The following is a 21823-nucleotide window of genomic DNA, read 5'->3' as shown; positions in this document are numbered from 1 at the left end:
CTCTCTCTGGATTAGATCAGTATCTCTCTATGGTGTCTCTCTCTGGATTAGATCAGTATCTCTCTATGGTGTCTCTCTGGATTAGATCAGTATCTCTCTATGGTGTCTCTCTCTCTCTCTGGATTAGATCAGTATCTCTCTATGGTGTCTCTCTCTCTCTCTCTGGATTAGATCAGTATCTCTCTATGGTGTCTCTCTCTCTGGATTAGATCGGTATCTCTCTATGGTGTCTCTCTCTCTCTCTCTCTCTCTGGATTAGATCAGTATCTCTCTATGGTGTCTCTCTCTCTCTCTCCGGATTAGATCAGTATCTCTCTATGGTGTCTCTCTCTCTCTCTCCGGATTAGATCAGTATCTCTCTATGGTGTCTTTCTCTCTCTCTGGATTAGATCAGTATCTCTCTATGGTGTCTCTCTCTCTCTCTGGATTAGATCAGTATCTCTCTATGGTGTTTCTCTCTCTGGAATAGATCAGTATCTCTCTGGATTAGATCAGTATCTCTCTATGGTGTCTCTGGATTAGATCAGTATCTCTCTATGGTCTCTCTGGATTAGATCAGTATCTCTCTATGGTGTCTCTCTAGAATAGATCAGTATCTCTCTATGGTGTCTCTCTAGAATAGATCAGTATCTCTCTATGGTGTCTCTGGATTAGATCAGTATCTCTCTATGGTCTCTCTCTGGATTAGATCAGTATCTCTCTATGGTGTCTCTCTAGAATAGATCAGTATCTCTCTATGGTCTCTCTGGATTAGATCAGTATCTCTCTATGGTCTCTCTGGATTAGATCAGTATCTCTATGGTGTCTCTCTCTCTGGAATAGATCAGTATCTCTCTATGGTGTCTCTCTCTCTGGAATAGATCAGTATCTATGGTGTCTCTCTCTCTGGAATAGATCAGTATCTCTCTATGGTGTCTCTCTGGAATAGATCAGTATCACCCTATGGTCTCTCTGGATTAGATCAGTATCTCTCTATGGTGTCTCTCTGGAATAGATCAGTATCTCTCTATGGTGTCTCTCTGGAATAGATCAGTATCTCTCTATGGTCTCTCTGGATTAGATCAGTATCTCTATGGTGTCTCTCTCTCTGGAATAGATCAGTATCTCTCTATGGTGTCTCTCTCTCTGGAATAGATCAGTATCTCTCTATGGTGTCTCTCTGGAATAGATCAGTATCACCCTATGGTCTCTCTGGATTAGATCAGTATCTCTCTATGGTGTCTCTCTGGAATAGATCAGTATCTCTCTATGGTCTCTCTGGATTAGATCAGTATCTCTATGGTGTCTCTCACTGGATTAGATCAGTATTTTTCTGGATTATTTTACTTGGTTACAACAGCAACTCGTGGTGAATTTCTCAGTCTAGATGTGATCAACATCACGCATTGAGACATCAATATGTGTGACACAAGATACTGGAACTGCTTTTGGGAGCACAGACATGTCAGTTAACAGCTACATTTGTCTCTTTTTCAGTACCTGGTATCGGGATCCTTAACAATCCATTTAATATATTCCAAAACGACTGTCAGTGTAAGTATTTGATTTAGTAACAGGAATCATCTGGTCCTGCCAGCAGCGGGAAGTGTGTGGGTTGGGAGGAGTTAATTTACCAGGAAACCAAACCTTTCCTGATATCGGGGTGAACTGTAGGAATCTGTTTCCAGCGTTTTCAAGGCGGATAATATCTCAGACGCCTGCTAAAAGACCACAATTTTGCAATTAAACTTTGCCTCCAAATAATTCCCCCAGTGCAAATTGAGCATGTTTGCTTTTCCAAAAGTATATGAGTGGTGTTGACCTAACGAGCTTCACTTCTTCCAGGCCTTACTGCTTTTGCTTTCTTGGGGACAACTCATAATTTCACTTAGAGTTGGGTGCTGGTAGCAAACACTATGCTCGGGCTGAACATGGCAAACAAGCCAGCAAAGAAAGTCGACTGAAGCTTGACAATGGACAGTGGGGAAGGAGGGACTGGAAGCAGGACAGTGGAGGTAGGATCTGTCAGGAAGGGTGGGAGGCTGTCCTAGGAAGGAAGATAGATGTCCTCGGCATGTTTTGAAGGGTACACTAAATGTGCTGATTAAAACCTGCACCAGACTCCTCAGACACCTGTAAATAGCATTGTAATTTCATCCATGACTCGCAACCTCTGCTTGGAAGCAATATCAAATATGCGATCACGAGGATGCACTCATAATACTCTGCCACTTGCTCTCAAAACAGGCCTCACCTGGCACAGAGCTCTTTCAGGCAAAAACATAGAGGTGTCCACAGGGAGGAACAGTAGAAGAACACCCTGTCACCCCCAAAAAGCTCAGCCAGCAGTTTTATTGCCCATCCCTAATTGCCCATGAAATGGAGGTGAGCCACCTTCAACTGCTGTGATCCCAGTGGTGCAGATGCAGTGTTGGGAAGGGCGTTCCAGGATTTTGACCAAGAGACAGTGAAGGAACAGCCGATATATTTGCAAGCCAGGATGGTGTCTCTTGGAGGGGAACTTCGATGTGGTATTCTTGTGCACTTGCTGCCCTTGTCCTAGATGGTAGCAGTTGTGGGTTTGGAATGTGCTGTCTATGGAGCCTTGGTGAGTTGCTGCAGTGCAGTTTGTAGATGGTACACACGGCTGCCACTTTATTGGTAGTGGATGGGTTGATTGTTGAAGGTATTGGATGGACAGCGTGTCGATCGAGCGGGGCTGCTTTGTCCTGGATGTTCCTGAGTGTTGTTGGAGCCGCACTCATCCAGGCAAGTGGGGAGCATTCCATTACACTCCTTGTCGATGGTGGACATGCTTTGGTGAGTAGGGAAGTGAGCTAATGCCTGCAGTATTCCTAACCTCTGACCTGCTTTTGTAGCCACTGTGTTTATGTGGCGAGTTCAGTTGAGTTTCTGTTCAGTGATGACCCCCAGGGTGTTATAGTGGGGATTCAGCAATGGTAATGTCACTGACTGTCTGTTGTAGGAAATAGTCACTGATGAGTGATGATTGTGTTCTGATGACCCTTTGGGTGGTGGGAAGGGAAACCCCGCCACCATAAAATTCCTGGCATACATCTCCAAAAGATCCCTTTGGGTTCGGAGACTTGTCATTTGTTTGTGGCTGAGCAAGACCTTGCCCTCCATTAGTCCTGCAAGTGTCAGAGACCTCGGCTGGCACTTCCTCCACTGGCTGTGGACCCATTCCAGTGTTGTGCTGACTAGATTGTAACCTTGAGCCTATTGTAGAATGTGAATCCCACCAAGGTGACAATCCCGATGCTGGTGGAGGGGCAGGTGAATGCTGTGACAGTGCAATCTCTCGAGCCTTTTGAATTTGCTTGGAAATTGAGTCCCAGAAAGAAGAGGGCAGAAAGCTATTTATAATATTGGGCTTGGAAATCCTGAATGATGCTGAATGATCCTCCAGGATGGATTGTAAAACAAAAACCAGAGAATGCTGGATACCTTCAGCAGGCCTGGTAGCATCTGAGAGAAACACAGTTAATGTTTCGAGTCCACAGAACAGTGATATGGACTCCAGCATCTGCAGTGTTTTGCTTGCATTGGATTGTAAAATGTTGGCCTCCTGTTCACTCTGTGTTGCTTTTTGTTCTGTTCGCAGAGATGGATCATACTCATCATGCACATAATCACTGGGCACTTCTCAGCAGCAGGCTGTGTGATATTTAACCTTTCACTCTTTTACTTGCCAACAACTCCATTCAACTTTTTTGTGGTAAGCTTTCCTGGATTCAGTATCAGACTATCAGTGGTGAGAAGGTGGAAGAACAAATGTGTAGGCAAATTTCTGTCTGTATTAACACGAGGGCAATAATAATATGAGACTTTAGCTATGCCAATATCAACTGGGATTGTAGCAATATCAGGGGCACTGAGGCAAAATAATTCATGCAGTGTCTCCAGGAAATTTCTTTCAACCAATTAGTGACAAACCCAATGAGAGGCGATGTAATTCTAGATCTACTCTTGGGGAAGTAATGGGCGAAGTGACAGTTGGGAACGTATCAAGGATAGTGATCACAATTCAGTTAGATTTAACATTGCCATGGAAAAGGACAGAGATAAAGCTGGAGTAAATGTTTTGAACTGGGGAAAGCAAATTTTGGAGGAGTGAGAAGAGACTTGTCTGAGATGGACTGGACAGCACTGGTAGGGGATAAATCTGTGGAAAGCACTAAAAGACGTGATCCTAAAGTACATGTGTACAAAATAGACATGTCCCCTCCAAAAATAAGAGTGGTGCCAAATCGAGACCGCCCCCGTTGTCTAGAGGGATACAGGGGAAGATCAAACTGAAAAAGAAAGCATACAGTCGGTGCAAAAAACTAAGCACTGCAGATAACCTAAATAAATATATAAAGTGCAGGGATGGAGTAAATAAGGAAATCAAAGAGAGGGCATGAAAAAAGATTAGCAAGTAAAGTTAAAGAAAACTCAATGTTTTACCAATTTTATTAATGGTAAAAGGTTAGTTAAAGAAAAAGTGGGACATATCAGATGACAAAGGGAACTTGTGTGTAGATGCAGATGCTGTGGGAGGGTTTTAAATGAATATATTATCATTGTGTTAACAAAGGAAAGGGATGGTGCAGATTTAGTCATCCAGGAGGAACACTGAGCTATTGGATGGATTAATCATAAAGAGAGAGGAAGTACTCGAAAGGTTTGAATCTGTGAAAGTTGATAAGTCTCCAGGACCTGATGGACCGTTACCGAGGCTGCTGATAGAGATCAGGGAAAAGATAGCAGATGCTCTGAAGATGATTTTCTAATCCTCACTAGATGCAGGGGAGATACTGGAGAAATCATAAAACCCTTACAGTGCAGAAGGAGGCCATTCAGCCCATTGAGCCTGTATTGACAAAGATCCCACCCAGGCCCTATCCCTGTAACCTCACATATTTACCCTGCTAATCCCCCTTAATCTAATGGACAATTTATCATGGCCAATCCACCTAACCCGCACATCTTTGGAGTGTGGGAGGAAACCCACTCAGACATGGGGGGAATGTGCAACTCCTCACAAACAGTGACCCAAGTGGGAATCGACCCCTGGCACTGTGAGGCAGCAGTGCTACCATGCTGCCCTACAATGCAAATGTAGTTCCACTGACTAAAAAAGGAATTGAAGGAAATGCCAAACAATTATAGGCCAGTTATTCTTACACTGTTGGTGGGCAGATTAGTTGAATCTATCCTGAGAGATAGAAAGGCATGGAGTAGTCAGGGATGGTCAGCATGGATTTGTTAAAGGAAGGTCTTGCCTCACAAACTTGATTGAACTGTTTGGAGAAGTGACAAGAAGGGTTGATGAAGGTAGTGCAGTGGATATTGTGCACATGGATTTTAGTAAGGTGTTTGACAAGGTCCCATGTAGCAGACTGGTCAGTAAAGTAAAAACCAATGGGATACAGGGTAATGTGGCGAATTGGATCCAAAGTTGGCTTAGTCACAGGAAGTAAAGGGTAATGGTGGATGGATGCCCTTGCGAATGGAAAGTTGGTTCAAGTGGTGTTCTGCAAGGTTTGGTGTTGGGACCCGTGCTGTTTGTGTTATATGTTAATGATTTGGACATGAACGTGGGGGCACAATTGTAAAATTTGCAAACGACACAAGAGCGGCCAAGTAGTGGATAGCGGGTTGTAAATATTGCTATAATCTACAAAACAATATCGATGGGTTGGTGGAGTGGGCGGTAAAGTGGCAGATTAACTTAACATAGAGATATATGAGGTAATGTATTTAGGGAGGTCAAATGGTTATAGGGAATACACAATAAATGGAAGTGTATGAAGTGAGAGATCTTGGTGTATAAGTGCACAGATCCCTAAAGGCAGTAGCTCAAGTAGACAAGGTTGTAAAGAAAGCATATGGAATGCTCTCCTTCATTGGCAGAGGTATAGAATATAAAAGGATATAATGTTGGAACTGTATAAAACACAGGTGAGGCCACAACTGGAGTATTGTGTGTAGTTCTGGTCACCACATTACAGGAAGGATGTAATTGCTCTGGAGAGAGTGCAGAGGAGGTTTACAAGAATGTTGCCCGGGCTGGAAAAGTGTAGCTACGAGGAGAGATTGGAGAGGTTGGGGTTATTTCCCTTGGAACAAGGAAGGCTGAGGAATGATAGAGAGGGGAGAAAATAGAGTGGACAGGATAAAATTGTTTCCCTTGGTGGCAACTTCAAGAACCAGGGAACACAGATTCAGGATAAGTGGCAGTAGGTGTAGAAGGGACATGAGGAAGAACTTTTTTTACGCAGAGGGTGGTGGGTGGAATTTGTGGCCTGAGTTGGTGGTGGAGGCAGAGACAATAAACTCTTTTAAAAAGTACCTGGTTCTGCATCTTAAATGCTGTAAGCTACAAAGCTATGGACGGCTGAAGGATTAGATAGGGAACTTGGGTGTCCTCGGGCTGGCATGGACAAGATGGGCTGCATGGCCTCCTTCAGTGCTGTAACTTCTCTATGGTTCTATGATCACATGCGTGTCGGTGTGTGTTTATAGATTAATGGTGATCACTTGCTGTATCGGTTTGCAAATGTTGGAATGATTTTCATTTCCTTAAAGCCTTTACTCAGTGTTAGTCAAAGTACTAAAGTTGCTTCAAGCATTGAAGTGATTGCGGTGGATGATGCTACATAGAAACATGGAAGATAGGAGCAGGAGGAGGCCATTTGGCCCTTCGAGCCTGCTCCGCCATTCATTTAGATCATGGCTGATTGTCCAACTCAATAGCCTAATCTTGCTTTCTCCCCATAACCTTTGATCCCATTCGCCCCAAGTGCTATATCTAGCCGTCTCTTCAATTCATTCAATGTTTTGGCATCAACTACTTGCTGTGGTAATGAATTCTACAGGCTCACCACTCTTTGGGATAAGAAATATCTCCTCACCTCATTCCTAACTGGTCTACCCTGAATCCTCAGACTGTCACCCCGATTCTGGACTCCCCCACATCGGGAATATCCTCCCTGCATCTACCCTGTCTAGTCTAGCCATCCCTGGAATCAGCCTGGTAAACCTTCGCTGCACTCCCTCGAGTGCAAGAACATCCTTCCTCAGAAAGGAGACCAAAACTGCACACAATACTCTCGGTGTGGCCTCACCAAGGCCCTGTATAATCGCAACAACACATCCCTGCTCCTGTACTCGAAACCTCTCGCAATGAAGGCCAACATGCCATTTGCCTTCTTTACCGCCTGCTGCACCTGCATGCTTACCTTCAGCGACTGGTGCACAAGGACACCCAGGTCCCTCTGCACACTCCCCTCTCCCAATTTACAGCCATTCAGGTAGTAATCTGTCATCTTGTTTTTGCTTCCAAAGTGAATAACCTCACACTTATCCAAATTATACTGTTACATTATGCCACTGATTAGCCCACTCACCCGACAAGTCCAGATCATTCTGAAGGATCTCTACATCCTCATCACAGTTCATCCTCCCACCCAACTTGGTATTATCTGCAAATTTTGAGATGTTGCATTTTGTTCCCTCATCCACATCATTAATATATATTGTGAATAGCTGGGGTCCCAGCACCGATCTCTGTGGCACCCCACTAGTTACTGCCTGCCAATTTGAAAAGCACCCATTAATTCCTACTCTGTTTCCTCTCTGCCAACCAGTTATCTATCCATTTCGATATAATTCCCCAATCTTATGCGCTTTAATCTTGCACGATAATCTCTTGTGCGGGACTTTGTCAAATGCTTTCTGAAAGTCCAAATTTCCCACATCGACTAACTCCCCCTTGTCAGCTCGACTAGTTACATCTTCAAAGAATTCCAACAGATTTGTCAAGCATGATTTCCCCTTCATAAATCCATGCTGACTCTGTCTGATCCTGCCGCTGCTTTCAAAATGCTTCACTATAAAGTCCTTGATAATGGATTTGAGATCAAGTCCTTGACACAAAAAGTAGTTGAGGCCAAAACATTGTATGACTTTGAGAAGAAATTAGATATAGTTCTTGGGGCTGAAGGGATCGAGGGATATCGGGGGGGGCGGAGGGGGGATCAGGATATTGAATTTGATGATCAGTCATGATCATAATGAATGTTGGAGCAGGCTGGAAGGGCCGAATGACCTCCTCCTGCTTCTTGTTTCTATAATGGATTCGAGATAAAGTCCTTGATAATGGATTTGAGTTGTATGTTGTACTGAACATTCCTGCTGAGGTTTTCTCCCCCAAATCTCAGGCTCCCCTCTATTGTGGTTAGAAGCTGACCAGTGCCTCCTCTTGTTCCACGCAGGCATCACCAATGATCAATGTAGTATTCCTCATGATCTTCTCTCTGGTGGAGTTCGTCATATCTCTTTTAATTTGCTATCTTCACATCAAGCTCTTACGCTCAGAAAATTGGTAAGAATTGGTAAGTGGCAGCACACTTCAGGAATGGGTCACCAAGCCCATGGAGCACTGATCCACAAAGTGGAGAATCTGCACAAACTGTGATTGTTCTCCTCAGAGCAAAGAAGGCTCAAGAGGAAATTTAATCAAAACTTACATAATCACGAAGGGTTTTGGATCCAGTAAGAAGGAGTCATTTCCAGTGGTGGGAATATTTTAAAGATAGTTGGTGAAAGAGTGTGTTTGAAAGAGCCAGCAAATCTATGAGGGTCGAATGGCCCCCCCTCCACATTGTGCCACATAATGGCCTTTGTTGTAACTGGTGACAGAAATGAGCAAAGGAAAGAAGCTTGTTGTTTGACATTGAGTCTCCTGAGATGTCCTGCTGTTAACCAGCGAGTCTGTACCCTCAGGTCATCACTGAGCTTCCAGCAATTTTTTAGCTTGACACTTGGACTCACTCACCCCTATTTATGGTCAAAACCTTCACCATTTCACTGTATTTGGCTTTTACCACCTCCATTTCATCATTCACCCAGCGGGATTGCAACAGTGACTGGCAGTGCCCAGCACATGGGGATTGAACAAACTTGGGATCCTAGTTTCCCTTTCCCTCTCTGGTTGTACCAATGTCCTGTTACCCATCCTGTTCTCCATCTTACTCTCAGCAGCCGCACCTCTCCCAGCCTTTAGCACCCATTCCCCTCGCTCCACCATCTATCTCTGCCTAGGTATGATCTCTGGGTAGTAAAGGTGCTTTCTTTGTGCTTCTCCATACATGGGGCAGTGTTCACCTCACCAAGACTCTGGATCTTGCCATTAGCCTGTGCTGTGTGGGAGGGACAGGTGTTGCAGTTCCTGGTCTCCAATAAAACCCGACAGTGCCAAAGTGTAGAGGCTCATGTGTAAACACTGGTCTTAAAGCAATCGCTACATTCGGTAGCCATCAGATGACATGAAGGAGAAAAGGCAGGAGGTTTACATCAGCCATTTGTGTTTTCAATTCTTTTACAGAGGCAGAGTCCATGGAACTGAGACACGGAGGTACAGTTTAACTCTCGTGGTTCAAGGAGACAGGCAGGAACCTGATGCAAAAAAACAGCTACCACCACCACACCGCTTTGATGATTTGATCAGGGTCTGGACAGCAGTGTCTGTCTCTGGAAGATCTTCGTTGTTGGCAGTGAAACTACAGCAGACCTGAAACTCCTTCTGTCCAAAATTAGCAGTGGTGTGTTTTGAGTAGAGATTGATGAATGGACTAGAGACACAGGTCAGAGGCTGGCAGCACTCAAGTCAGTCAGCCCATCAGGAAGCACTTCCTCCAACCCCAGAAGGCAGAGAAAATCATGTCACATAAGTGTCCCACTCCACCACACGACCTTCATCATTAGCTCAAAGTTCTCGCTTCTGGCCATGGGATAAAGTCTTACCTGCTCGCAGTCAGTTCAAAACTAGCCTTGGAGTAATTTCTTACTGGCTATTTTACCATCCTCCATGGAACTTGTGTAAATTGGACTGCAAATCATGTTGGTGCAGAGAAATGGAAGCTCCTGAGCACCTCCTCAAAGCACCTGCCCCTCTTCTCTGGCCTTAATGTGACAGTAATGTCCAGCTAATCTACGGCCCCCCGTCTGTGTACTGTTGTAATAATTATCAATGCTAATTACATAATGTTGACAAAAAATAAATATTCAACGCATGCAGAAACTGATTGCAACTGAAGATGACTCTACTTTTTCATACCCTTTCATTTCCCTTAATTCCCAAAGATCTTTCCAACTCAACAACAGAAAAACTGCAGATGCCGGAAATACAATGACGCGACACAGTAAATCTTTCATGTTGCTGACCTGTCATCAGAATTCCATCTTGAATACACTCAATGACTGAACATCGGGTAGATTTCTGAAGATTCACAACCCTCTGAGTGAAGAAATTTTACTCACCTCAATCCAAAATGGCTGACCCCTTATTCTGAGACTGTGACTCCACACCCTGAACTATCTAGTTGTTGTGTGGAGTGGGTCGGAGAGTGGTTTGAGGTGGGGTGGGGTACACTTCCAAGAATGTATACAGAGATCAATTCCCCTTCTAAACTGTGTCACGACCTATGTAATGGACCCGAACTACCCGAGGCCCCTCTGAATCTCCACATAACTGCTACATAAATGATAATTTTCTGACATAACTGCAGATTAGTTTAACAAATCTCAGATTGTCTTTTATCAGGATTAGAAACTGAGCAATGACTCTCTTATCCCATGCAGATATTGCCAAAGCTCACCTCAATATTTCTCAAGATCTTCTCTGTGGTGGAATTTATGAGATCTTTTGGTTGTTATCCTCGAACCAAAGTCTTATGCTCCAGGAAGTGGTCAGAATAGATACCATAACCTTGTAGTGAACATTTCCTCGAGTGAGACAAGGGACTTACTTCACTTAAAGTGGAGATGTGATTGTTCTTAGAGGAGAGAAGGTTAAGGGGTAGATTTAATCGGGGCATTCAAAAACCACGCTGGGTTTTCGATAGAATAAATAAGGGGAAATGTTTATAGTGGCAACATTATTTATAAGGTGAAAGGGTCGAGAAGTGTGCCCAGTGAAAGAGCCAGCACTTGCATGCAGAATGATCGAACAATTCTTTGTTGTAACTGGAAACCAAACAGGAGTGAATGAAAGAGCAAACAGGCTCCTTGTCCAGTAAGTTTCACTAATTAGCTCATCCTGTACATAGCAGTCCACAATCTGTGTGCTGCCTCATTTCTCCTGGTTGCCCCATCCTATCTGCCCCCACCACAACCAGTGAAACATACACAAAATGTAGCAGCAGCAGGAGTCTGCTTCACCTTCTAATGAGATCATGACTGATCTGATGATCCTCAACTCCCACTTTCCCGCCTTATCTCCATAACTCACGATTCCTTCACTGATTAAACATCTGTATCTCGGTCTTGGACATACTTAACGACCCAGCCTCTACAACCCTCTGCGGTAAAGAATTCCACAGGGTCACTGCCCTCTGAGAAGAAATTCCTCCTCATCTCTCTTCAATTGGCGACCCCCCCTTACTCTGAGATTCTGCCCTGGGTCCTAGACTCTCCCACAAGGGGAGAAACAGCCTCTCAGCATCTACTCTGTCAACCCCCCTGACATTCCTATAGGTCTCAACAGTGGCGATAACAAGGGTAAATCTAACTGAAAGCTACTCACAAATTGAGACTGAAAAATCAGTATGGACAGTGCTTTCCCTTCTGTGAATAAAATTTATTAATTTAGATGTAAAATTTAACATTGTTTTGGTTACAGAGGCTGTCCCTCCTGGTGAAAATACAGTATTGCACTGCTGCATACAGTGCTGTCTCCTTTTGATAGGAAAAAAAGGCTCTTTGGTCAAACCAAGTACAAGCAAGGGCCTTAGTGGAGGAATTACTCCTGCACAAAGGCAAAAGGATTCAACTTGTTCCCAATCGTGGTATTCTTCACTATCTCTCCACATGGCGTCTGACACCCATCCAGCTTGGATACTTGGGCAAGGCCGTATGTAGAGGAGCAGAGTGCCAATTATCTTGAGTCTCTCTGGTGGCCTTCCTGGCTCTTTCAGCGATGCCCAACTTCAATGGTGAGTTGTCGGATGCTTATGGGAGCTCATAACTAAAAGGATCAAGATGGAGATTGCTTACAAAAAAATTGTAACAAGGACACAGCACAATTTCACCCAAACCTCCTCTCCCTTCAGCCTAACCTCGTCGCATTCGCAGCTTCAAGTATCCAAAGTTCACAGTTGAACCTGTGAACCATAGGACAATGCTCAGCATTCAACATAACATGCAACTTTAACATGGTAAAAATGTTCCAAGATGCTTTACACAATTGCATCCTGAATCACCTGAGGAAATATGAGGACATGGCCAGAAGCTTGGTCAAGAAGTAGATTTTAAAGAACACCCGAAAGAGAAAGAAAACTGGAGAAACTTAGGAGTGGAAGCATCTGAAGGCACAACTGCCATTAAAATCAGGAATGTGCAGGACGCTATAACTGGAAAGTGCAGAGATCTGGAAGTTGTGCAAGCCTGAGAGAGATACAAAGATAGGGAGGGGTGTAGGGACTGGAGGAGGCTACAGAGGTAGGGAGGATTGTAAGGGCTGGAGGAGGTTACAGAGATAGGGAGGGGTATAGGGGCTGGAGGAGGTTAACATAGATAGGGAGGGTTGCAGGAGGTTACAGAGATGGGATGCAGGGGCTGGAGAAAGTTACAGAGATAGGGAGGGTTGTAGGAGGTTACAGCGATAAGGAGGGTTGGAGGAGGTTACAGAAATAAGAAGGATTGTAGGGACTGGAGAAGGTTACAGAGATAGGGGTGTAGGAGCTGGAGGAGGTTACAGAGATAGGGAGGGTTATAGGAATTGTAGGAGGTTTTAGAGTTAGGGAGGGGTGTAGGGGCTGGAGAGAGTACAGAGATAGGGAGGGTTGTAGGGGCTGGAGGAGGTTACAGAGATACGGAGTGGTGTAGGGGTTGGAGGAGGTTATAGAGATAGGGAGGGGTGGAGTGGTTTGAGGAGGTTAACAGATAGGAGGGTTGCAGGAGGTTACAGAGAGAGAGGGGTGCAGGGGCTGGAGAAGGTTACAGAGATAACGAGAGGTGTAGGGGCTGGAGGAGGTTAACAGATAGGGTTGCAAGAGGTTACAGAGATAGAGCGGGGTGCAGGCGCTGGAGTAGGCTACAGAGGGCTGTCTTGAGTTATAGGAGGTTACAGAGATAGGGAGGGGTGTAGGGGTTGGAGGAGGTTAACATATAGGGTTGCAAGAGGTTACAGAGATAGGAAGGGGTGTGGGGTTGGAGGAGTTGACAGAGATAGATAGGGAGGAGGTTACAGAGATAGAGAGGGTTGTAAGGGCTGAAGGAAGTTACAGAGATAGGGAAGGGTGTGGGGCCTGGAGGAGGTTAGAGATAGGGAGGGTGTGGGGACTGGAGGGTGTTACAGTGATAGGAAGGGCTGTAGGAAGTACAGAGATAGGGAGGACTGTCGGGGCTGGAGGAGGTTACACAGGCAGGAGTGTGGGGGCTGGAGGCAGTTACAGCGATAGGGAGGGATGTAGGGGGTGGAGGAGGATACAGAGATAAGGAGGGTTGTAGGGTCTGAAGAAGGCTACAGAGATAGGGAGAGTTGTGGGGGCTGGCGGAGGTTACAGGTATAGGGAGAGGTATCGGGGCTGGAGGAGGTTACAGAGATAGGAGGGTTGTAGGGACTGGAGGAGGTCACAGGGATAGGGGTGTGGGGGCTGGAGGATGTTACAGAGATAGAGTTGTAGAGGTTGCAGGAGGTTACAGAGATAGGGATGGGTGTAGGGACTGGCAGAGGCTACAGAGATGGGGGGGGGTGTAGAGGCTGAAGGAGGTTACAGAAATAGGGAGGCTTGTCGGAGCTGGAGAAGGTTACAGAAATACGGAGGGGTGTCGGGGCCAGAGGAGGTTATAGAGATAGGAAGGGTTGTAGGGGCTGAAGGAGATAACAGAGATAGAGAAGGGTGCAGGGTTGCAAGAGGTTACAGAGGTAGGGAGGATTGTAGGGAATGGAGTAGGTTACAGAGATATGGGCAGGTGTAGGGTGGAGGAGGTTACAGCGATAGGGTGGTGAGTAGGGTCTGGAGGTTACAGAGAGAGGGAAGGTTGTAGTGGTTGGAGGAGGTTATAGAGATAGGAAGGGTTGTTGGGGTTGCAGGGTTGCAAAGATTGAGAAGGGTATAGGGTTGCAAGAGGTTACAGAGATAGGGAGGGTTGTCGGGGCTGGAGGAGATTACAGAGAGAGGGAGAGGTGTATGGGCTGGAGGAGGCTACAGAGATAGGGGTGTAGGGCTGGAGGAGGTTACAGAAATAGGGAGGCTTGTCGGGGCTGGAGAAGGTTACAGAGATAGGGAGAGGCGTAGGGGTTGGAGGAGGTTACAGAAATAGGGAGGCTTGTAGGGGTTGGAGAAGGTTACAGAGGTAGGGAGAGGCGTCGGGGTTGGAGGAGGTTACAGAGATAGGGAGGGGTGAAGGGGCTGGAGAAGGTTACAGAAATAAGGAGGTACTTGTAGGGGCTGGAGAAGGTTACAGAGATAGGGAGGGGTGTCAGGGCTGGAGCGGGATATATGGATAGGAAGCGTTGTAGGGGTTGCAGGAAGTTATAGACATAGGGAGGGTTGTCGGGGCTGGTGGAGGTTACAGCGATAGGGAGGGGTTTAGGGTTGCAAGAGGTTAGAGATAGGGAAGTTATTGGGACTGGACTATGTTACAGAGATAAGGAGGGTGGTAAGGGCTGGAGGCTACAGAGATAGGGAGGGGTGTCGGGGTTGGAGGAGGTTACGAGATAGGGCGGGTTGTCGGGACTGGAAGAGGTTACAGAAATAGGGAGGCTTGTAGGGGCTGGAGCAGTTTACAGAGATACGGAGGGGTCTCGGGGCTGGAAGAGGTTATAGAGATAGGAAGGGTTGTAGGGGTTGCAGGAGGTTACACAGATAGGGAGGGGTGTAGGGGCTGGAGAGAGATACGGAGATAGGGAGAGTTGTAGGGGCTGGAGGAGGTTATAGAGATAGGGAGGTGTGTAGGAGGCTGGAGGAGGTTATAGAGATAGGGAGGGTTGTAGGGGCTGGAGGAGGTTATAGAGATAGGGAGGGGTGTAGGGGGCTGGAGGAGGTTATAGAGATAGGGAGGGGTGTAGGGGGCTGGAGGAGGTTACAGAGTTAGGGAGGGGAGTGGAGCTGGACGAGATGACAGAGATAGGTAGGGGTGTAGCGGTTGGAGGAGGTTACAGAGATAGGGAGAAGTGTGGCGGCTGGAGGAGGTTACAGAGATAGGGAGAAGTGTGGCGGCTGGAGGAGGTTACAGAGATAGGAAAAGATGTAGGGCCTGGAGGAAGTTACAGAAATAGGGCAGGCTGTAGGGGTTGGAGGAGGTTACAGGGAAAGGGAGAGTTGTAGGGGTTGCAGGAGGGTACAGAGATAGCGAGGTTTGTCGGGGCTGGAGGAGGTTACAGTGATAGGAAGAGTTGTAGGGGCTGGAGGAGGTTACAGTGATAGGAAGAGTTGTAGGGGCTGGAGGAGGTTACAGAGATAGGGAGGTTTGTCGGGGCTGGAGGAGGTTACAAAGATAGGGAGGTTTGTCGGGGCTGGAGGAGGTTACAGAGATAGGGAGGTTTGTCGGGGCTGGAGGAGGTTACAGAGATAGGGAGGTTTGTCGGGGCTGGAGGAGGTTACAGAGATAGGGAGGTTTGTCGGGGCTGGAGGAGGTTACAGAGATAGGAAGAGGTGTGGAGACTGGAGGTTACATAAGAAATCAAAGCAGGCGAAGACTGTTTGAGCCTGCTCCCCCAATTAATAAGGTTTTTCCTGATCTCTTCCTGCCTTAACTCCCATATCCCTTCATTCCATGTGTCCCAAAAATTCCTCAATCCCAGTCTTGAACAATCTCAATGACTGAGGATGTACAGCTCTCTGGGGTAGAGAAATTCAAATATTCACAATCCTGAGTGAAGAAATTTCTCCTCCTCCAAGTCCCAATTGGAAAAGGGCTCCTCACGGTGCTGAGAGGTTTTAACGCAGAGAACAACGCGGCAGTGACACTGTGTCACATCCAGTCCCTCCAATATTCCTGACTCCATCTTACCGTGATAATCGTGTACAATGAGTGTGCAGTGAAGGAACAAGACCAAGGAGGCGATGATAAATTCCAGAAAGCACAACATCATGAGGAAGAAAACCAGCACCAAAGGTCCTATCTGTAAAACACACAGTCAGACACCTCAGCCACCCTGGTTTGGGACCTCCGCTCAGCACTTTATTCTTTCGCACCTCAACAGCAAATTTGTCAATACCCGAGCACTCCTACCCACTCAAGTACTGTTTCTCTCACTCTCCCATCACACTCACTCCTGAGAAATATCTCACTCTCTGTCTGCGATTTGAAAATTCAATCTTACTGAGTGTATTACAGAACTGGCTACAATAATGTGACTGCCATGAGGCAAGTCCCGTCGACTACCATTTCTGTTTGGATCAATAAAGCCTCTCTCAGAGACAGACACAGATGAGGACTCCTTATGTTTGAAACACTCTCTCAACCTACCGAGCAGTAACTATCTCTCTCAGCCTCTCTCTCCTCAGCATACTCTCTCGGAAATTCTTCCTGAACACTGACTCTCTCTCACCCTCCCACTCACTATATCCTGATCACTGTCTCCAATGACCAATGCCCACTCTCACCTCTTTCACTAGCTCTCACTCTCCCCGTCCTGAGCACCGCCCTCCCCTCCCTCTCCTTCTCCTCTCTCTCTCGCTCCCTCTCTCATCTGTCTTAGAAAGGGGAGATCCCTCATTCTCAAACTGAGCAGAGTTCTAGTCTCTCCCACAGTGGATTCTGCCCTATTAAGTGCCCTCAGTATCTGATGTTTCAATAAGAATGTCTCTCAGTATTCTAAACTCCAGTGGGTATCAGCCCAACCTGCTCAACCTTCCTTGATAAACTAAAGCCCTCGCTCCTCCCAGGAATGAATAAAGTGACTTTTCTCGGAACTGCTCCGAAAGTATTGTATCTTTTTTCTAATCAGGCCAAACCCGTGCACAGTATTCCAGATGTGGTCCCACTAAGGCCCTGTACAGCTTCAGTAAACCTTGCTACTTATATATTCAATTCTCCCTCCATCTCCCCCTCTCTCCCTCCATCCCCCCTCTCCCTTTATCCAACCCACTCTCTCCGCCTACCCCCTTCCTTCCCCCCTCTCCCTCCATCCCCCACTGTCTCCATCCCTCTTCTCCACTCCATCCCCACTCCATTACACCTCTCTTCCTCCACCCCTGCTCCATCCATCCTCTGCTCTTCCTCCACCCCCTCCCTCCAACCCTCCTCTCCACTCCATCCCCACTCTCTCCACTGCACCTCTCTCCCTCCATCCCCCTCTCCCTCTCCCTCCATCCCTGCTCTGTCCATCCCCCACTCTTTCTCCACCCTTTCCATCCAGCCTCCTCTTTCTCCATCACTTTCCTTCCCCACTCCCCCATCTTCCATCCTTCTCTCCTTTTTCTTCCCCCCGGTCTTCTCCATCCTCCCTCTGTCCCTCCATCCTCAGGGAATGCCTCTCCTGCTATTCCAGCTGCTGCACCTTTTCCCCCAATGGGACAGATACTCACTAGGAAGAAATTGGTTTCCAGGGGCGGCATCAGATAGAGGGAAACAAAGTAAGCCCCTCCGCCAATCACGGCTGCGATCGTGCTGATGATGTGCATCAGTAATATCACTTGTTTCTGCAAGGAATTTAAACATAGGTTACTCAACAGAGCTTAAATCTTCAAATCCCATCTGAGGCTGCTGTGTCCCTGCTCTGCTAAAGGAGCTACCAACCGTGCCTCTCTTCCTAACTCTCCCCATCCCACACCATCCTCAACCCCTTGCTAGACTGTGGCAGAGTTCTTACTGATATGGGCCTGTGAAACAAGACCCACAACACGGCTGACTCTTCTACAGCCCCCAACTAGATACTTATGGCACCTCCTCCATGATTATCCGCAACACCGGTGCCCCGCAAGGCTGTGTCCTTGGCCACTTACTATACTCCTTATATACCAATGGTTGTGTGGCCAAATTTGGCATGTCGGCTACTACTACTCACCAACGTTTGCACCATAGAAAGCATCCTTTCCGGATGCACCACAGCTTGGTATGGCTCCTGCTCTGACCAAACAAGAAACTACAATGGGTTGTGAATGTAGCCCAGTCCATCACGCAAACCAGCCTCCCATCCATTGAGTCTGTCTACGCTTCCCGCTGCCTCGGGAAAAGCAGCCAGCATGATCAAGGACCGCACACACCCCGGACATTCTCTCTTCTCTCTTTGAATGGACCTACCTTATACGAAGTTGATCTTTCTCTACACCCTAGTTATGACTGCCCCTCTCCTTTCCTTCTCTATGAAAAGTATGTTTTGTCTGCACAGCGCACAAGAAACAATGTTTTTGTCCCAATACATGTGACAATAATAAATCAAATCAAATCAAATCAAAACCCGGTACTGTAAACCGCCACTCAGCAGATTTAAGGATGCCACCCACTTCTCCTGGCGAGAGAGGAGCTGGTCAGTGAGGGCAGAAAGCCTGGAAATAAAGGTTAAAAATACTTACGAGGTGGGTATTTGATGTGTTTATAATATCAACAACCAGTGATCCTGATATGATGTACTAGAAAGGAAAAGTACATTGTATGGGTAATGTTTGAGGGACGTTATTCATTGTAAAGATGATATTAACATACATCGATACTCTCCAGGACTGTGCTCACATATATATGTCGGATTACGGTTTACATTGGACATAGAACAGGGAAAATAGGTCATTCAGTCCGACTAGTCCATGCAGGTTTTCATTCTCCACACGTTGCTGCACCCAATCCATCTGCCTCACATCAGTCTCCGGTGTGTCTTTCTATGTCTTTTCTCTCACAGAGTTGTCTAATCTCCTTCCAAGAATATCTAAGTTCCTTGCCCCCCACCCCTCAGTTCCATATTCTCGCCTCTCTCTGGGTAAAGAGGTCTCTCCCTCTTTCCCTCTGGGATTTAGTTGTAACGATCCTATACTATCACATCCCTGGTGTTGGATTACCGCACACAAGTAAAAACGTTCCCTCTGAACCTGTGCGAAAAGCAAAATACCATTGGATGCTGAAAATCAGAAACAAAACCAGAAAATGTTGGAAATTTTCAGATGTCATGGCATCTCTCCCCGTTTGAGCAATGCTATTCTTTCAGGGCTATTAGGTCTCCCTCTCCTCTCTTTTCTAGAGAAAAGAGCCCCAGTTTGCCCAATTGCTCCTGTTAGCTTTGCTCTCTCAGTTCTTAGATCATTCTTGCAAGGTTTGATTTTTGTACTTTCTCCAATGCTCAACACCATCCAAGACAAAGCAGCCCGCTGGATTGGCACCCATCCACCACTGATGCATTATAGTGGCAGTGTCTGCCATCTAGCAGGTGAACGGCAGCAATTCCCCTTCGACAGCACTTTCTAAACCCAGAACCACTATCAGCTGGGACAAAATCAGCAGATACATGGGAACACCACCACTTGCAAGTTCCCCTCCAAACCATATACCATCCTGACTTGGAAATATACCGGCTGTTCCTTCACTGTCGCTGGGTCAAAATCCTGGAATTCTCTCCCTAACAGCACTGTGGGTGTGCCTGCACTTCAGGGACTGCAGCAGTTCCAGGTGTTTTAGCGCCACCTTCTTAAAAGGCCTCTACTTTCTCAGGAGACTGAGGAAATTTGGCAGGTCAGCTCCGACTCTCACCAACTTTTACAGACGCCCCATAGAAAGCATTCTTTCTGGTTGTATCACAGCTTGGTATGGACTCCTGCTCTGCCCAAGACCGCAAGGAACTACAAACAGTTGTAAATGTAGCCCAGTCCATCACATAAACCAGCCTCTCATCCATTGACTCTGTCTACACTTCCCGCTGCCTCAGCAAAGCAACCAGCATAATCAAGGACCCACACACCCCCAACATTCTCTCTTCCACCTTCTTCCATCAGGAAAAAGATACAAAAGTCTGAGGTCACGTACCAACCGACTCGAGAACAGCTTCTTCCCTGCTGCTGTCAGACTTTTGAATGGACCTACCTTGCATTAAGTTGATCTTTCTCTACACCCTAGCTATGACTGTAACACTACATTCTGCACTCTCTCATAATAGCTTGAGCTTTGACAAAGGGTCATCTGGACTCGAAACGTCAGCTCTTTTCTCTCCTTACAGATGCTGCCAGACCTGCTGAGATTTTCCAACGTTTTCTCTTTGGTTTCTGGACTCTCTCGTTTCCTTCTCCTATGTACTCTATGAACAGTACGCTTTGTCTGTATGAGGTGCAAGAAACAATACTTTTCACTGTATCCCAATACATGTGACAATAATAAATCAAATGAAAAAAGCAATGAGGGATGGGCAGTAAATGCTGACCTAGCTAGCAATGCCCACATCCTGTGGAGGTATAAATAGATCAATTAGACAAGCATCCTGTATAACTTCAGAACATATTAGAAGCTATTATTAAAGATGTTATAGCATATTATGTTATTATATTATTAAAATTGGAAAAATTAAAGGCAACCAGGCAGAGTCAATATGGTTTTGTGAAATGGAAATCATGTTTAACAAATTCAGTGAAGGAGTCACATGTGCAGTGGATAAAGGGGAACCAGTGAATGGACTGTAAAATTTCCAGAAGACATTCGATAAGGTGCCACATCAAAAGTTATTGCGGAAAACAAAAACTCATGGTGTAAGGGGTAATATGGATTGAATATTGGCTAACTAACAGGAAAGAAAGTGGGAGAGGCAATGGCATAGTGATATTGTCCAGAGACCCAGTGTAATGTTCTGGGGACCAGGGTTCGAATCCCACCATAGCAGATGGTGAAATTTGAGTTCAATAAAATTTGGAATTAAACATCTAACGATGACCATTGTCGATTGTTGGAAAAACCCACCTGGTTCACTAGTACCCTTTAGGGAAGGAAATCTGCTGTCCTTACTTGGTCTGGACCACACGTGACTCCAGACCCACAGCAACGTGGTTGGCTCTCAACTGTCCTCTGAAATGGCCGAGCAAGCCACCCACGTCAAGGGCAACTAGGGACGGGCAATAAATGCTGACACCGCCAGGGATGCCCACATCCCCTGAATGAATTTGTAAAAAGCAGGATGTGACAAGAGGTGTGCCAAAGGGATCAGTGCATGGGCCTCAACTTCAATTTATATAAATGATTTGGATAATGGGACTGAAGGTTGCTAAATGTACTGACGACACAAAAATAGGTAGGAAAATAAATTGTGAAGAGAGCGGAATGAGGCACCAGAGAGACAGAACGAGTTAATCGAGTGAGCAAAAATCTGGCAACTGGAGTATAATGTCGGTAAGTGCAAACCTTTGGCAGGAAGAATAAAAAGGGGAAGGGGAGGGGCGGCAAGGGGGTCACGGTCTCACTTTGAGGGGTTAGCCATTTGGAATGCAATGAAGCCAAATATCTTCACTCAGAGGGTTGTGAATCTTTGGGATTCTCCCCCGCCGGCCCCGCAGAGAGCTGCGGATACTCAGTCATTGAGGATAACCTGGGATGGATAGATTTTTGGGCTCTCAGGGATTGAAAGGGTATGGGAGTGGGTGGGAAAGCGGAGCTGAGGTTGAAGATCAGACATGAGTGTGCTGAACGGCAGAGCAGATACGAGGGGCTGATACCGATTCCTTCTCCTGATGAATGTCTTTGGTTTGTGCGAGTTGTTCATGAACATTTCTACCAAATTCAACGTACCCAAATCCCTGTCCACCAGGGGATCCCGATTAAAACAGCAAACACGTAACTTTCAACAAAATTCAGGGGCAGACCGAACACCACCTGAATGATTCCAATCATTATCTCGGTGATCTGAAACAGGAGAATTACA

At 46.3% G+C, this 21823-nt stretch overlaps 1 long non-coding RNA gene across 2 annotated transcripts; it reads left to right on the top strand.

Annotated features, from left to right (window-relative positions):
• Positions 1-1455: 1455 nt before the first annotated feature.
• On the top strand, positions 1456-10073 carry LOC144505553 (uncharacterized). 2 transcript variants are annotated; one of them, XR_013499821.1, is made up of 5 exons: positions 1476-1533; positions 2614-2748; positions 3605-3718; positions 8262-8381; positions 9374-10073. It is a non-coding gene; the product is annotated as an uncharacterized LOC144505553 (long non-coding RNA). The 2 variants fall into 2 exon arrangements; XR_013499822.1 differs by lacking the exon at positions 2614-2748 and having other exon boundaries at positions 1456-1533.
• Positions 10074-21823: the final 11750 nt, after the last annotated feature.

The sequence above is a fragment of the Mustelus asterias genome, chromosome 16 (assembly GCF_964213995.1).
Source record: "Mustelus asterias chromosome 16, sMusAst1.hap1.1, whole genome shotgun sequence".
Taxonomy (NCBI): domain Eukaryota; kingdom Metazoa; phylum Chordata; class Chondrichthyes; order Carcharhiniformes; family Triakidae; genus Mustelus; species Mustelus asterias.
This window is presented reverse-complemented; position numbering and strand designations above follow the sequence as displayed.